Raw genomic sequence first — 15,000 nt, forward strand, 5'->3', positions numbered from 1 at the left:
GGGTAGTTGATATCACCCAGTATTAGGGTGTTTGGTATGACCCACATATTTCCCAGTGTCCACGGAAATGCGGAATGTGGGTCCTGGGTCATGGTGGGTGATCTGTAGCAAGCTACAATTTGGATTGCAGTGTTGCCCATTGTCAGTTGCACTTGGATGATCTCTGATGCATCGTGCTGTGCCACTAACCTGGAGGTGTGAGTATCCTTGATGAATATGGATATACCCCCACCTTTTGTGTTCTGGTCCAGGTTCTGTGGCCGAAAGGTGTGGTATGAGTTATAGCCTGGTGCTGCTGGGGTGCTGTCTGCGCCTTAAACCGGGTGTCTGTTACTGCACAGATATCGATGTTATCCATACTGAGGAGTGCCTAGAGTGTGTGCAATGTGACGTTTAGACTTCTGGCATTGAGTAGCAATACCCTCAGTTTCTGGTTACTTGTGCTATGTACGGTGGTGGTTTTGTCTTATGAGCCTTGCCTAAAAGTCCACCTTGCCTAATATCCACCTCTCTACTATTGTTTGCAATTAATGACAGCTGTGCATGTGTACATGTTCTGCAAATGTGTACTGACCCTTGTTACAGGGCTGTGCCAAATGGCTATGTGCACACCTACATAGAGTGGATATTGACAGTAGAGACACACTGGTTGAATGTGTAGATTTGTGTAGCCTAACCTGTCATTGCCAGACTAACAACTGCTTGGAAATATGTTGACAGTACTGGTAATGAAACAGGGTGCATATCATCTTTAACTCCAGTGTGACATCTGCAGTAGGCATGTAAGATGTAGGAAACTGCTGTCCATGTGTAATAGCAGCTTCATAGATGATGGCGTACACTATCAGATTATATCCTGATCATGTTGATAGTGGCAGCAGAGTCTACTGATATTTGACTCTGTTTGGGGAGTGGGTGTCTGTGCCCAACAGAGCTCATAGTTCTACTGGGTATGTTAGTTTATACCCAGACAAGGATACAGCCCTGTTCACACTTGCATTATCTGTAATCAACTATCAGGATGTGATGTTGCCCTCAGAGGGGGATTGCTACTAAAGGTAGCTACCATGTTCCTGTAATAGCTAGTGTTGCCACATCCATAACTCAAATATTTACATGTGAGCATCACTGTCTAAATCATCTTCATAAGCAGTAAGTATACTAAATACAGTATGTGATACTTGTAATACTGAATGCTCATACAGGCATGTCCACTACTCAGCTACTGGTGTTTACTAATGTCAGCTTTGTGCATGTGGCCATCCTGGGGGAATGCAATCTCTATGCCATGTACACTGCCAAACCCACCTAACACCACAACCCACACATTGTCTGGGATGCAGCTACAGGGGTGATCTTGGAGGCAGTCCATACTACACCCATGACTGGACTAGACAGTCAAGAGGTGTAGGTTAACACATGCATCTCAACACCACAACCAACACATACCCTTAAGAGAACACAGTAAGGACAAACACACATTGCACCAGATATCACACACATCCACAAAGGCCTCAAAGTATCTGGCCAAGCAAGAGGCCTCCCAAGTTGGAATAGACAGACAACAGAATACAAAGACTGTACGACATAATTTGCATAATTGTGTCACACCTCAGAACACGTGGCCGGAAACATTGCCAACAGTACTCATTTGTAAATGCAAACCCTAGCACTGTGTTAAACACCAAGCTATATGAGGGCAAACATACTGTCAACTCCCTGTCTGCCATGATTAGCCACATACCCATACACTCCGACCAACTTTAGAACTATACACATGTCTCTGGCATATGCTATGTTGTTGTGCAGGACCTGTGATGCAGTAGCCTGGACTGCATGGAAACACATGTAGGAAATGTCAGGTCATGTAGCCCATGTGGGTATGTCACAAGGCCTGGGTAGCATTCTGCCAGTGGCTAGAATGATGTAGCAGTACAGGGACAAGGATTGTATTCCACAATTGTGAAGTTTACTGGTGTAATTCAAAGAGTATTCAGCATCTCTTTGCCTGGGATAACATGGTTGATAGACCATGATGCTTTGCCAGACATGGCCTGCACCTGTCACCCCTGAGAATCTGGATACTGGCAACAGCCCATGCGTCCTCTATAGCGCCCTCATCATGCCAGGTTCAAGTGAAAGTCCACTGGTACAACAGGGACAGCCAAGAAATAAACTGTGTGTCTTGCTACTCAATGATACAAATTAGGTACTCAGTATAGACTCACTTACGGCAATCTGAAACATGGAGAACATATCTGTGAAGTGATTGAGATATGGCTCAATGCTTTAGAGAGCACCCCTGCATGACCATGTTATAACACATACCTCACCCTTTGACAAACATCCTTTATTGGAACACATGGGCCACAGGTGTGTCCAACTTCCTGAGGGATATGTACACCCCCACGCAAGTTGCACTTGCACAATGTAAGATGCATTATGCTGAGCAACTACCTTTGTGCCAAAGTGTAATCCAAATTGCACCTTGTGACAGATCATCCACCATGCCTTAGAAATCCCAACTGTCGTGCTGTAATGGGGAATACCAGTTGTGAGACAGGACACCATAATCATGGCCACTCAGCTATCCCATTATGAACTGGGAAGACTCATCATGTACCAACACATGTGCTAAATGCATGTTGGATGTTATCAACACCAATGACCTGGATAACCATAGTCACACCAACAGGGCTAACACTATGCCACACATGGTCAGTCTTCAAAGCCAATGTTATTCTCCTTAACAGTGAAGTGATGACTGTCATGGCACCCATGCAGATGTACAATGCATGTGCAAATGCTGGGTCCTACACAAATGCACTTTAGGCACTCACATATGTGCAGTGATCGTGCCATTGAAACAGAAACAGGATTCAAACAAATACAACCATGAAGGCAAACTGGTGGTTCACTGCCTTAAACTTTACCACAGAAGGTAGTAACTGTTGAAAGGGTCAACACACGAGTGGAAGCTGATCCATGGTAAGCCTCAGTAAGTTGCAGATACACCATATAATGCCATGCAAAGCTATTGTGAAACTACTTGCCACATATTATGAGGCCAAACACAGAGGATTCCATAGCTGTGTCTTGAAACATAATGGCAACAACAAGACCTGCTGTGCTTCACAGCACTATGGCATGAGAGGTACTGCACCTATGGAAATAGCACCTGTTCAGCCAGATAGGGTCTTGGATAACATAAACACACTGCCCCCCCCCACAAAAGGTACACATTCGTATATCCATGTACACTACAGAGCCCCTGTAATAACAACTATGCAGGTACAAGCTGCACTCTCTAATGCCATACATACAAGCTGCATAGGACCTGTCCACATTCCAGGTTATATCCTACACAAATGTCAAAACAATCTGCTCCCCACATAAACATCTTGTACAATCATAGCTTCATGTCAGACTGTGTACACACTCAATGGTGCACAGCAACAGTCATCTGTTAATGCTGTCAATATCCGAGGGACCCTGGTATGTGTACAGCTCACCTGGTTACAAACAGTGGTATCATTGCATTGCATAACACATAACGTAACTGTGTCAGTACATGGGTACTCTTCACAGTTGTTGTAGGGCTAGGTACAGTCCATCAGTCAATGGTTATGTGGTGTTGTTCCATTACATGTCATACCACATGTATGGATGTGTGTTGGTGGTCTGAGGACAAGGTGGTGTCTGAGGATTACATCATAGAATGCAGCGTTTGACACTGTGACCTGCACCTGGCTCATCTGTGATGATATATGTTGGAGTACTGGTCTGTACATGTGAGTAGTCATTATGACTGTGGGGACACCACCACCTGGAGTGGTCTGTACCAGTGTTATGGCCCACATGTCTGATTCTGAGTTATATGGTGGTAGTGCTATTGTGCACAATAGAGCTGTCAGCCAGGTGTTCCTCACTGCACAGATGTCAGTATTCCCCATTGTAGGTTCAGCAGTGAGCAGCTGTGATTACGACAGCAACACATCTAGCACTGGTTAGCATAAGCATACAATGCAATTGTCTTCTAGGTGTCAGGGTGTTATCCTGTGTTTAGGTCATTTGCCTTGGAATGGCACTGTATGGGAAAATGCGAACGAGGTATTATCAACACTCCCTTGAATCACAGATGCATGTGATCTGTGACAAAGGCTTGTCTTCTGACAGTCATGTCATCCCAGACTGACAGACACTGGACAACCTCATAATTACGGCAGGACATTGGCTTATTGTGTTAGTCAAGCAGTTGCCATTCCTAGCATGAAATCACTGCAAGTAGTATTGTGCTTGGTATAGACTGATACATCTAAGGTGTTGGACAGCAGCAAGTGTTGGGTAGATGACCACTGTCAGATACAGATTAACAATGACAACTACTAACACCAGAGACCATTTCAACATGTTCTGCACATCTAACTGTATGAGCCTGGCCACTGTGGCCTTCCGTGTTTAGAATCAGAGTGCATCCTAAACAGCCCTGTGCTACTAAGTGTATTAGCATGCCCGGTATAACCTTGTGTATTTGGACTCATAGTGCCTTCCAAACAGCCCTGTGCTACTAAGTTTGTGAGCATGCCCACTGACACCTTGTGTAAGTTATGTGCTTCTATGAGTATGAGCATGGCAATTGTAACCCTGTATAGTGATAGTAGTCGTCCATTACACAGAAGGGCATACTCCTGTTCGGGATGGACTCCTACGTTAAACACACAGTTTCACAGCTATGTACATCATAACTGTCAGCATCCCTGCTGATGTCCACATTCCTAGAAGGTCATGATGACTGCCTTGGAATGTGTAATCTCTGTGGTGCAACTTGTAACTGCGTAGTATTGTAATAGTGATCTGTAGATAGGCAGGTGTTCTGATCCCATCACTGGTGTGTATATGTGTGTGTGTGTGTGTGTGTGTGTGTGTGTGTGTGTGTGTGTGTGTGTGTGTGTGTGTGTGTGTGTGTGTGGATGTGTGTGTGTGTGTGTCCATCTGCTGGTGGACAGAATAATGCTTTTTAGAGTACTCACATTTTGTACATTTCCTATACTCAACTTTGGCAAGGCTGATGTTGTTACCCACCTAGGAATACACCTCTGGGATTGCTGTGACCTGGTAATCTCGATAGCACATTCTGTAACTGTGTAATGCTGTAGTGTGATAAAGTAGATTGGTCAATTTTCTAATCCCAGACATGCCAAGTGTGAGTGTGTGCCTGTGTGTCCATCTACCGGTGGACAGAAAAATGCTTTTTAGAGTACTCACACTCCGAACGATTCCTATGCTCAACTTTGGCAAGGCTGATGATGTCACCCACCTTGGAATACTCCTCTGGGATTACTGTGACCCAGTAATCTCGATAGGGTGTTCTGTAACTGCATAATGCTGTAGTGTGATAAAGTAGATAGGTCTGTATTCTAATCCCAGATATGAGGAGTGTGTGTGTGTCCATCTGCTGGTGGACAGAACAAGGCTTTTTAGAGTACTCACACTCCGTACAATTCCTATACTCAACTTTGGCAAGGCTGATGATGTCACTCACATAGGAATATTCCTCTGGGAGTTCTGTGACCCAGTAATCTCGATAGCGCGTTCTGTAACTGCATAATGCTGTAGTGTGATAAAGTAGTCAGGTAGTTGTTCTATTCCAAGGCATAGCAGGTGTGTGTTTGTCAGTCATATCCTATGTGTTGGTGGCTGTAAATGGCTAGCCAATGGATGTGTTGAGGAGCGAGTTTTGTTGTTTCCCTATATAGTGACCATAAATGTTACAATCAGCCAAGGGACTGGGTTGGCAAGACAAACCCATACATTTGGGAATAGGCCTGGTGAGTAAAGTCAGCAACCTAATATTACCCTGAATACAGTCTGAACCCATGTGTCACACAGAAACACACTTGCCTTGGGATTTACACCAGTACATAATACAGGAGTCGCTGGTGGTTTCCTTTTCATTCTTGTCTAATGCTTTGGTGTCACGAGGTTTGTTCTTGAGATATATATTCTATATCTATGTATGAACATATATATATATATATATATATATATATATATATATATATATATATATATATACATATATATAGACATTAACACACATACATCTAGGTGATGGAATACATGTCCTATACTGTTGAATGCCTGTGCTGGATGATATGTACATGATAACATCCAATGTATGTATATTTGCCATGGCTTAGTGCTAAAGCACATAGTCTGTAGTGTGCAGGGTCCCGGTTTCGAGCCTTGCAGAGACTGGCTGTTTGTTGCTGGGCAGAATAAGGGCTGTTAAATACTGTGTGAGTAAGGCACTTTTAAGCAGTTGTGTGTGGCTTTGCACGGTGGTAAGCAGTGGTTAGTTTTGGGGAGGCTCAGTATGAGTCATGTAACTATGCATTAGCAGGCAATTCTATGCAAATGAGGTAAAGGATGGTGAATCCCGGTTATCCCCATGGTGTGAGGCAGATCCCAAGAGTGTATGTGTATAGATAGCCGAGTGCAGGACTCGTATATAGGTGACATCATGGGGGTGTGTCAGGCATACTGTACGTGGATTGGAGCCCAGTGGCTCGGGATTGCTCCTAGCTTAGCACGGCTAAGCTAGGGGTGTGTCTATACCTGCCTAGTGCAATTGGGAGGGATAACAGCAATAGGAGAGTAATCAAGGTGAACTAGCTGAGCTGACAGGTGATATATCAGAATCAGTCGATTACAGTAGCAGCAGACCAGCCCAGCCCAGAACACTACTATAAACTAAGCAAACACCTTCCCCTCTGATTTTTCCAATTCTGCACCACCAGTGTATAAATGCAGGGAAATTTTAACAAACAAACCTACGAAATGAGAAGGGCTGCAGCAAGCAACATAGACCAACATGTGCAAGAGGCTGAGAGTGGTGAAGATGTGAATGCTGCCAAACAACCCTCAGTGAGGAGACAGTGAAGAATGTACAGACTCAAGGTAACCTACCAGGGGCTACATGAGCTGGAGATAGTGGAGTGGTATAGGGGACAGAGACCTCCTACTGCAGATTGTTGAGCTGTGCCGGCCACACCAGACACATCAAACCGGCCGAGGGGAACCCATCCCAGTGGATACGAAGGTATATGTACGCCTAAGTATACTAGCCACAGGTAACTCCCAAAGCACAACTGGTGATATCATGGGGATCTCACAGGCATCAGCATCCCAACTATTCCCCCAGTTCCTGGATGCCATGTCAGCACATGACAGTGAGCACGTATATTTACTCAGCACACATGAGTTGTTGACCAGCAGTATGCGTCTCTTCCACCAAATAGCAGACTATCCTGGGGTAGTGGGTGCTATAGCCTGCACATGCTTACACATCAAACCACCACATGGTGAGCAGGTTAGGGCCTATATCAACCGCAGGGGCATCCCCTCCATCAACTGCCAAGTTGTACGAGATGCCCAGGGCATAATAATGAATGTGTGTACTGGCTGCCCTGGAAGCTATGACAATTCAGAAATATGGCATCTGACACAGCTGTACCACAGTTTTGCCAATATAGACATCCCTTACGGTTACCTAGTGTGGGATGTTGGGTACCCACTGGAGCTGTGGCTGATGACACCCATCAGAAATGCACACACACCTGAGCAACAGCGCCATAATGAGGCACACGCACGGGCCAGACATATAATAGAGTGTGTGTTTGGGATGCTCAGGTCATGGTTCCAGTGTCTGGACACATCTGGTGGAGCCTTGCAGTATTCACCAGCTACATGCACCCAAATTGTTATGGTATGTGCTATGCTACACAATATGATCCTGCAGAAACAGCTGCAGCAGGAACAGCATGGGGCAGGGCCACACTGCCCCCCACCAATGCCAAGGCCTGTACAGGCACAGAGTGACTCAGAGGAGGAGCAACCTGAGCCTGACTCAGTAGGCGGAAGAAGGAATGAGCAGTATGAATTGCCTTGGCAAAGAGGCAATGCATAGCATATGCATTGACGCAGTAAGGACCCAGGGAATGTCACCCTATGTGACTTGCACAGACAGTAAAAGTGATGCCAAACATGACAATATCTGTGCTCAGCCATGTATAGGGATTGTACTATGTGCATCTGACATAGGCAGCCCTCCAGCACCATCCTCAAGTCTGGCAAACCCTCAAGGTAAGTCAATCAACCTACCAATTGCCAAATGTAGTAGAATGTATTGGTACCTGAAGCTATGGTATGGATGTGAGTATACAAGGGAATTGGGTAGCCGAATGTTAAGGCAGCAGACAGTAGACACCTATAGTGGCACCATGACATCTGCAACACATACTGGAGTCACCATAGTAGCCAGTACTACACAGGGTTACAAAACCCACTGCAGTTAATGGGCTGAGCGTCATTTGTGTCCATAAGACCCACACAAGTTTCAACCAGCTGGGCAGGTGTAGACCAACACAAACAAATGCTGTACTATGGCCTCTGAATGTGCCCTATGGGTAACCCTTCCCACAGACCCACACAGACTACAGCAGGCCAAGTAGTTGGATGTTGGTCGTGAAAGCTAGGAAGTCAGAAACTAATATGTTGGTAATTAAAGCTAAGATCTGTAGTACACTGGTATGCCTCTAGCCAGCAGAATATGTAAGACTACACACTGAAATGGAGTGCCTGACATACCAGTACAGTACTAGCAAATGTATACAAGTGTCAGGTGTGCCCCCCATCCAATGTATACTTATAGCAACAGTCAGGTGTGCCCCCCCCACTCCTGTGTAGGAATTTAGATACAGTCAGATGCCCCCACCTGCTATGCAAAAATGTAGCAACAGTCAATGTCACATGACTGGTGGATACCCTGCAGACACAGCATGCTACCTGTCGGTGTACAACACAAAAGTCAGCACCACAGTACAGACTACCTGGACATGTAACACATGTGATACAGATGGCCATATTGGGCATGCTCACACACTTAAACACATGAAGGCCATGTCTGCAAACACCAGTGGTCCAGACATATCTGGCGGTCACAGTTCTTAGTGCAGACACATGTCAACATGCACCACGCCTGCTTTGCACACACAGTGGATAGGAATACAGGCATGTTTGTAAGGACAACACAGTATAATATGTCAAAGGTAGACAGACATAGATGTGTGGAAGAGGGTGACCATGACAAGGAGCCATCTGGGCCTGTCCCATCCAGCACACAGCCAAAGGGCCCCAAACACATGAGGTGCAGATGTCATTCACTGCAGATACTAGCCACCTCTTTATGTCAGCATGTCAGACTGTGTGGTGCACGTGCCAGCTGTGCAACATAACTGTACAGGGAAGTAGTCATCTAGTAGCTGTATACATGTACCTGTGACATATGGCCCTGTGTACACCCGCATGTGGCATGTCAACCCCTACATGACTGGATTATGGCCCATGCACACACTGCCCTCCTCATAGCAGTATTATGACAAGCCTGCTGAGGTCACCCATTCTGAAATACACCTTTGGGAGAGCTGTAGCTCAGTAATCTCCATGGAGCATTCCATAACTGCATACTGCTGTAGTGTTATACTAGTTAGGTAGTAAGTCTAATGCCAGACTTGCCAATTGTGTGTGTGAATGTGTGTGCGTCTGTCTGTGTAGAGAGCAATGGTTTATAGGCTACCCACAGTCCGTACAAATCATATACTCACCTTTGCCAATGGTGCTGATGTCACTCACCTAGAAATACACCTCTGGGAATGTCATAGACCAGTAGTCTCTGTTGTGCATTCTGTAACTACGTATTGCTGTAGTGTAATAGAGTAGTTATGCCAGTGTTGTAATCCCAGACTTACCAAGTGTGTGTGTGTGTGTGTGTGTGTGTGTGTGTGTGTGTGTGTGTGTGTGTGTGTTTCCATCTGCCTGAGGACAGACCAATGCATTTAGAGTACTCACACTCCATACAAGTCATATACTCACCTTTGGCAATCCTGCTGATGTCACACACCTAGAAATACACTTCTAGGACTGCTGGAACCTGGTATTCTCTGTAGCATATGCCATAAATGCATATTGCTGCAGTGTGATACACTAGATAGGTAGGGGTTCAAATCTAGGCCTTGGCAGGTGTGTGTGTTTGACTGTCAGAGCCTGTGTGGGGGTGGTTGTAAATGTCTAACCACTGGACATGTTGGGGAGCAGATTTTGTAGTTTTCCTATATGATGTCTGTCTTATGACACAATGCCCACTTCACAAGGTGTACAGATGTCATTCAGCCACAGGACTGTGTTGGCAAGCCATACTTCTACATCTGGCAAAAGGCCTGGTGAACAAATTATGCAACCTTACTAGTACCCGCATGTCATACACAAACACACTTGCCTAGGACATCCTGCTATGTTGCTAGTACCATGAACATTGATGACAGATAGTAGGCATGGTGTGATCGCAGTGGGCTGCAGAGGACATGGCACCCTGTACAGTGGTACAATAGGCACATAATTGCGGACAATGTACCTTCACTATGTTCCTCACTGGCTGCCTGCAACATATGTGGTGCCATCAAATGTGATCCACAGAGGCCATACAATGCCGTACACATGTGCCCTGTATGGACCGATGCCACTGACACCAGGGAATATCTGTATCATGCTATCAATGCAGGTGCAGGGTCGACCTGCTGACTATAAGCAGGTTTTGCCTCACCAGGCCAGTATTGGCATATCGGAGGATAACATCAGTGTACACAACATGTGCCTGCCAAACCAGGTACACCTGTACATGTCACTGTACAGTATTGTGGGACATGCACATCCCAGGCAATGTCCATGTCAAGGACTATTAAACACAGATATGGCATGCATTGCAAAGCTATGGCCATACACAATGGTAACCAGGATGTCAGGGCAGTTCATGCAGTACCCATCTGTGTGGGACATTGCAGACACTACACCCCTGTACCACACCCATTGTTGGGTGGCGCAATGCCAAGGATTACCCCTCACCCAGCCTTGTACAGCCATCTTGCACAGCCAACCACTACACACCCATGAAGCAATGCATGCATGCATGTCAGTACTGGCACCTTGTGTCTGCGTGTGGGTTATGATGCTCCCAACCACAGTCATTCCCAGTATAACCCCATTGGCATACCAACAGATGGCAAACATGTTCACATGCCCTAGCCCATAGAACCTCCAGATATCCCCTGTGGTGCATGTAGTACCTGTGCATTACTGCAGTGTGGCAAACTAAGTAGATAGGGAGTGTATTTGTGGCCCTGGCAAAGAGTGTCAATGCGAGTCCATTAGTGAGTGTGGTTGTGGTGACAATGACATCTGTTCACGTGGACAGCCATGTGTGCTATACCTAATGTATGTCTACTATATCTCTGTTGCACATGTCTCTCACCAACACACATATATGTTCTTATAGCACAGCAGCATGTTGGCTTTGTGGCATATGTAGTAACTGCATGCACTTGTAATAGTAATGACTAGTCAATCAGGGGTTTGACCCCTGTACTGGTAGGTCTGTGACAGATGATGCTTACGTTTTAGTCCCCAATCCCTTCTCTGATGTACTTTGGCTGTCACTCCCACACACTGGTGGATGTGGAGGTGTACACCTGCTCAGCAGCAGCATGTGTATTGTAAGTGATGGACATGATTAGGTGATGGCCTCTGCACCTATTGCAGTCCTCCACTAGCTGATTGCATGTGGAACAGCTCTGATGATGTTCCCATAGCCATTTGCATGATAAACACAGTACAATATCTAGGAACATCATGTTGGTGTTTGGCCATGACAGTCGCTGTGAGTGGTACCTGGATGTGGTGTTTGGAAACAGAATCACAGATGATATCTGGATGTTCCTCAAACATCATACACAGTGAGAAATAGACTGTAGACAGGAGGGTGATGTGCCAGACATGACTACAGCATGTAAGTGTAGTTATGCTCCATTGAGACTACTGCCTGTTTAACATGTTGTATGTGGTAATGGCTATTCTGCATGTTTTAAAACTCTGTTCATGAAGGACCTCCATCTGTAGGGCCATCTGTGGACTGGTCAATGTGTGGAACCATTTGTTTCCTGTGTTACACACTGAACACACATCTGTACACAGCAGGAGCACAGTGTGAGGATTGCTGCCAGTACATGGTGATAGGGATGTGTTACTGCCATCGCATCCCTGACTGGACATATGCCACATGAAACAGTGGCATGACAGACACTGTCTGGGGTTCTCAGTGGCAAGCCAGTAATGGGCCACTGTTCATAGCTGCAGTCACACATCTTCTACACTTTGTACAGATGTTATGCAGTATATATGCATGTGCTGTGCTCACTCTGCAAATGTATACCATCTGTTGTGTTGGGTTGATGGTCATATCTATGCATACTGTTGTAAGTAATCCTGAATGCTGTTGTCTATTATTAAGCCATATCTGTGTTTAAACTGCAACACCATAGGCTGTATGGGTTTGGAGGTCCCGGCAGAACCTCCTGTCCCACTTCAGCTGACCATGTCACTGGGCACCAGCACATCTGGGGCCCAGCCTTGGCCTCAACCTCTGTTTGCTCTGTACCACTTTCTGGTGGTACTACCACTGAGGATGGGGCTTGTTCCCCCTGGGAGCAGGGCCAGATGGGAACATGTCTGCTGTTGTGTGGTCCTGGACATGGTACATTTGGGGCTCAATAAGGGGTTCCGAGGCCAGATACACAAGCTCAAGGGTGGAGTGTCACATTTACAGGGTGAGGCTGCCCCTTCTGGACAGCCCCCAGCACTGCCCCCTTTGCAGCTGTTTTGGTGCAGTGGTAGCTGCCCATGGCTTGGGACCTCCGTCCCACTGTTCCCATGGGCTGTTGAATGCTGAACACCCCTCCCTGTCCGAGGTGTATCCCCCCACATGTGTCATATACCGACTCTGTATGCTGGCTTGTCTGTAATCCTACCCTACCTATCCTCCACGGGCATACCTACTCTCCTTTCCCCACATCCCACTCTTACCCTATGGAAATATAAGGCCAATCAGTTCCTAGGACAAAATTTGCCCCATATATAGCTGTCCAATCCACATATGTGCCCACTGGACACATGTAACCCTTGTAATATGCATCACAACATACTCCTGTTATCCTCACCCCTGTCCCTCAGGCTCACGATCCTGGTATTCACATCACTTCTAAATGTTCCAGGTACATGTGATGCGGATGACCCCATCGTACACACAACACTACCGGTCCCTCTATGGTTACCCCATTTACCTTTATCATGATGATGATGTTGCACACAGCACCTTGCAAGAGTACTGTTCTCACAAAATGATTGGACAGGAACTGTTATGTTAATGGAGATTACATGCACAGAGTAATGTATACGGCCAATGTACAACTGTTTGCGTGTATGAATGACACATGTCTGTCTGAGTGAGTCTTGATATTACATAGGACAACACCATTACATAATACAGGCATGGCTGGTGTTTCCCTTTTCATTCATTTGTAATGCTTTTTTGTCACATGGTATGTTCTTGATATATCTCTATATATATATGTATGTACCTATATGCTGGACATAAACACTCACACATACATCTACCTGATGGAATACATTCCTATACTGTTGAATAATTGCGCTGTATGATATGTTTGTGTTAAGGTCCATTGTCTGTATATCTGCCATGGCGTATTGGTAAATCACATTAGCTGTGTGTGCAAGGTCTTGGTTCCAAGCCTTGCAGAGGCCATTTATTTTGTTGCAGGGCAGAACAAGGCCATTGGATACGGAGGGATTAAGGCACATTAAAGCAGTTGTGAGCGGGTGTGTGTGGGTTTGTGCAGTGTTAAGCAATGCTAACCTCTGGTTATAACTTCTTACACTCAGTTAGCCTCTACATTACTTTACCAGTGTAATACTCGCATACTGGCGGCCAAACAGGCTCACACACACTTGCTCCCGCACTTGCAAATGCACTGACATTGGTGCTTGCATCGGACACTCACACACCTGGGTGGGAGCGAGGACGACAACATTACCTTGTGATGTCTATTACATCAGATTACATGCCTACAGTATTGGGAATGGCTGACCATTAGGCAACGGCATGCCGTTCGACTGTAGGGAACCTGCAGCCTGTCCAGTGTTTTATTCACATTATTTGTGTGTCCCTCTTAAAATCTGCACCCATCTGGCAGATACATGAGAACTGAGACTCTTCAATAAGACAAGTAATTGGGTTTTGGGACCCACATCCATCAGCCAAGTCATGCTACTGCATACCTATTATTCTATTATCTTTCTAAGGTAGTCAGTGGAATATGTGCTTTCTGTCCCTATCAGACCTCTCATAAGATTGGGGAGAAATGAAGACTGAATCAGGGACACGGCATAACAACATCACGGACACATTTAAATTATTGGTGCTATTAACCTGACACATTGACAGACTCAGAGCATATGAATTCATACACATTGTCTAAGGTTCGTGCTGTTTATGACTCTTAATTGTTGTTGTTATTCATTACATGTAATCCACCACCTTTCCTCCTAATACCACTAGTTCTAGGAGGGTTTAGGTGGGACAGAGTTAGAATCTGAGTCAAAATTAGGGACGTCCCTGGTAATTGGGGACAGTTCAGTGGTATGTAATAAGTAATAAGTAATGCTATGTGTTCTGCCAATAGTTTATGGCCTATCCAGTGGATGTGCTCTTAGGGGTTTGGAGGTATGGGCATCAGCTATGCCCATATCGGGATATTACTTACATCCCCGGGGCGGTCCTAATATGGCTCTGCCAGCCAACACCTGCATGCCTAGGCCCATAACTGCATACCCATAGTTCCCCCACCTGCCAGTCCTCTACAGCACTCATCCTTACCGTGGGTGCAGGTTGGGTATAAACACACCACTACACACTGTCCACTCTCCCCATGTCGGGACACATGTCATATGTTGTGTCGACCCATAGGTTATCAGGATTGCACAACCTACTGGTCCTTCTATCTACAGCCTGGTTTGATAAATCATTACCGGGAC

Source organism: Protopterus annectens, chromosome 4.part1 (genome assembly GCF_019279795.1).
Source record: "Protopterus annectens isolate FY-2018-M chromosome 4.part1, PAN1.0, whole genome shotgun sequence".
NCBI lineage: Eukaryota > Metazoa > Chordata > Ceratodontiformes > Protopteridae > Protopterus > Protopterus annectens.